The sequence below is a fragment of the Pseudophryne corroboree genome, unplaced genomic scaffold (genome assembly GCF_028390025.1).
Source record: "Pseudophryne corroboree isolate aPseCor3 unplaced genomic scaffold, aPseCor3.hap2 scaffold_1417, whole genome shotgun sequence".
Taxonomy (NCBI): Eukaryota; Metazoa; Chordata; class Amphibia; order Anura; family Myobatrachidae; genus Pseudophryne; species Pseudophryne corroboree.
Window position 1 is genome coordinate 95031 of NW_026968043.1, and position 3868 is coordinate 98898.

The 3868-nt window shown below is 36.6% G+C and overlaps 1 non-coding gene across 1 annotated transcript; it reads right to left on the reverse strand.

Annotated features, from left to right (window-relative positions):
• Positions 1-1207: 1207 nt before the first annotated feature.
• LOC134995884 (U1 spliceosomal RNA) lies at positions 1208-1370 on the reverse strand. Its single transcript, XR_010198613.1, has one exon. It is a non-coding gene; the product is annotated as a U1 spliceosomal RNA (small nuclear RNA).
• Between the last annotated feature and the right edge of the window lie 2498 nt (positions 1371-3868).

Below are 3868 nucleotides of genomic sequence, written 5' to 3' on the forward strand. Positions count from 1 at the left end.
ATAGTATATTGACAGTATTGTTTTCTTTCAAAAATCCACTTAATTTTCTTTACCCTATTATTAAAATGGTAATTGACAAAAACAAACTACATTGTCACCAGAAGAGCAGTACAAAATGTACAAGTGATATATTAAAATCATCTTTCCAGCTTGAATTTCAATGATGCCTTGGTGCAACAATTTTGTGAGAAACATCTTCACCCATAAAGAAAGATTTTCTTAATTCCTTACCTGTGTGCTGATTAGATATCACCTTGTTTTCACATTAAACAGACTTCCCCATGAGGAAGCAGCAAGGATGCAGTGACGTTTATGTTTCCTGGTGTCAACCTGTATTATTTCAGTAGACATTGAAATGAGGATGCATCTTGCTGCCTTTCCAATGAAGCAAGTTTAATTCAGTAATAGGTGAAAAACCATTCCTACAAAGGTGTTAATCAGAGACTTGGCTTTGTGGACACTTTTCAGAGAGCAAATTTGTTAGCATAAACATAAAATCAGAAAATGAAGAGCTGTTTAATCACTCAATTGGACTTCTCTGCCAGCATAATTTTTTTTCTATGCAACCCACTGCTAAATTGTGCTTCCTAGCTGTTTTTTTATAAAATCACTTAATCAAATCTAACTCTGATTACATCAGAGAAGGCCGGGTACCCTACACCATAAGAGGGGGTTTGAAATTTTGACTTGTCTACTTAAAGATCACCAAAATCTGATAACAAGGTCAATTACGTCCCTGGGTGGGATTGAATCACCAACCTTTAGGTTAATAGCCATACACACTAACTGATTGCGGCACAGCGACACTTTGCAAAAGTACATACTGACAAAGGCTAATAAGCATTCATCTAGAACGTTTCCTAGAAAAACTTTAAAAAGTCAATAATCTGGAGAATTTTTGTAAGAAACACATTGGTACTTTCCCATGATGAGTGAGTGCTTCAGGATCTCTTGCACTTACATGGGCTATTAACCAAAAGGTTCCCACCCAGTGATGTAATTGACCTTGTGATCATATTTTGGTGATCTTTAAGCAGACAAGTCAAAATTTCAAACCCCCTCTTATGGTGTAGGGTACCTGGCCTTCTCTGACGTAATCAGAGTTAGATTTAATTAAGGTGCGCAAGGGCATAGAAGGGAGCGGTTTAAGAAAAGAGAAGTGGAAACAGACAGCAAACTAGGCTAAAGAGAGACCTGAGACAAAGAGATCTGAATTATACGAGAGCCGACCAGGGGAAACACAAATTATGCAGTCAAGTTTCCCACATTTGGGGAAATCGCAGGAGCAGCACACCCAGAGTGCAATGGGTGAGCCTTGCCCTGGGAGAAGCACCTTCATGATCATAGTATCTCACCTGGCAGGTAAGTAGGAGTTGGGCTAGTGCTGGGGAGGGTCGCTGCTCGGGTACCCCCCTGTCAAGTGAAGGAGATCCAACTGAGGCAGCACAAGGGAACTCTCGAAATAAGAACAAGGCTAGAGGAAGATCTGAGACAAAGAAATCTGACTTTTACCAGAGCTGACCAGAGGAAAGCACAAACACAGTCCCCCACTACCACCAGGAAACATTAACGCCACTGCATCCTTGCTGCTTTCTCATGTGGAAGTCTATTTAATGTGAAAACAAGGTGATATCTAATTAGCACAAAGAAAAGAAAATTAAGTGAATTTTTGAAAGAAAACAATACTGTCAATATACTATTAAAACAAATTAAAATGGTAAAAGTTATTGTTCTTTAAGTAAAAATAAAAGAGCAAAAATATCAATCCCAGTTTTGGATTACTTTAACAAAAAAAATGCATATAGCAGAGGATAGTTTCAATCTGTCTACCTCTGGGTTATGGGGCCAGCATGCTTCCATTGCAGTACTCTGCTGCACATGTAAGTGCAAGAGATCCTGAAGCATTCACTCATCATGGGAAAGTACCAATATGTTTCTTCATTGGTTGATGGCAGAAACATCTTACAAAAACACTCCAGATTATTGACTTTTTAAAGTTTTTCTAGGAAACGTTCTAGATGATTGTTTATTAGCCTTTGTCAGTATGTACTTTTACAAAGTGTCGCTGTGGCGCAATCAGTTAGTGTGTATGGCTATTAACCAAAAGGTTGGTGGTTCAATCCCACCCAGGGATGTAATTGACCTTGTTATCAGATTTTGGTGATCTTTAAGTAGACAAGTCAAAATTTCAAACCCCCTGTTATGGTGTTAGGTATTTAGACTTCTCTGATGTAATCAGAGTTAGATTTGATTCAGTGATTTTATAAAAACAGCTAGGAAGCACAATTTAGCAGTGGGTTGCAGAGAAAAAGAAATATGCTGGCAAAAAAATCCAATTGAGTGATTAAACAGCTCTTGGATGGTTTTTCACCTATTACTAAATTAAACTTGCTACATTGGAAAGGCAGCAAGATGCATCCTCATTTCAATATCTACTGAAATAATACAGGTTGACACCAGGAAACATTAACGCCACTGCATCCTTGCTGCTTTCTCATGTGGAAGTCTGTTTAATGTGAAAACAAGGTGATATCTAATTAGCACACAGGTAAGGAATTAAGAAAATCTTTATTTAAGGGTGAAGATGTTTCTCACAAAATCGTTGCCCCAATGCATCATTGAAATTCAAGCTGGAAAGATGATTTTAATATATCACTTGTACATTTTGTATTGCTCTTCTGGTGACAATGTAGTTTGTTTTTGTCAATTACCATTTTAATAATCGGGTAAAGAAAATTAAGTGGATTTTTGAAAGAAAACAATACTGTCAATATACTAAAAAAACAAATTAAAATGGTAAAAGTTATTGTACTTTAAGTAAAAATAAAAGAGCAAAAATGTCAATCCCAGTTTTGGATTACTTTAATTAACAAAAAAAAATGCATATAGCAGAGGATAGTTTCAATCTGCCTACCTCTGGGTTATGGACCCAGCATGCTTCCATTACAGTACTCTGCTGCACATGTAAGTGCAAGAGATCCTGAAGCACTCACTCATCATGGGAAAGTACCAATGTGTTTCTTCATTGGTTGATGGAAGAAACATCTTACAAAAACTCTCCACTTTATTGACTTTTTAAAATGTTTCTAGGAAACGTTCTAGATGAATGCATATTAGCGTTTTTCAGTATATGCTTTTGCAAAGTGTCGCTGTGCCGCAATCAGTTAGTGTGTAAGGCTATTAACCAAAAGGTTGGTGGTTCAATCCCACCCAGGGACGTAATTGACCTTGTTATTAGATTTTGGTGATCTTTATGTAGACAAGTCAAAATTTCAAACCCCCTCTTATGGTGTAGGGTACCTGGCCTTCTCTGATGTAATCAGAGTTAGATTTGATTCAGTGATTTTATAAAAACAGCTAGGAAGCACAATTTAGCAGTGGGTTGCAGAGAAAAAGAAATATGCTGGCAAAAAAATCCAATTGAGTGATTAAACAGCTCTTGGATGGTTTTTCACCTATTACTAAATTAAACTTGCTACATTGGAAAGGCAGCAAGATGCATCCTCATTTCAATATCTACTGAAATAATACAGGTTGACACCAGGAAACATTAACGCCACTGCATCCTTGCTGCTTTCTCATGTGGAAGTCTGTTTAATGTGAAAACAAGGTGATATCTAATTAGCACACAGGTAAGGAATTAAGAAAATCTTTATTTAAGGGTGAAGATGTTTCTCACAAAATCGTTGCCCCAATGCATCATTGAAATTCAAGCTGGAAAGATGATTTTAATATATCACTTGTACATTTTGTATTGCTCTTCTGGTGACAATGTAGTTTGTTTTTGTCAATTACCATTTTAATAATCGGGTAAAGAAAATTAAGTGGATTTTTGAAAGAAAACAATACTGTCAATATACTAAAAAAA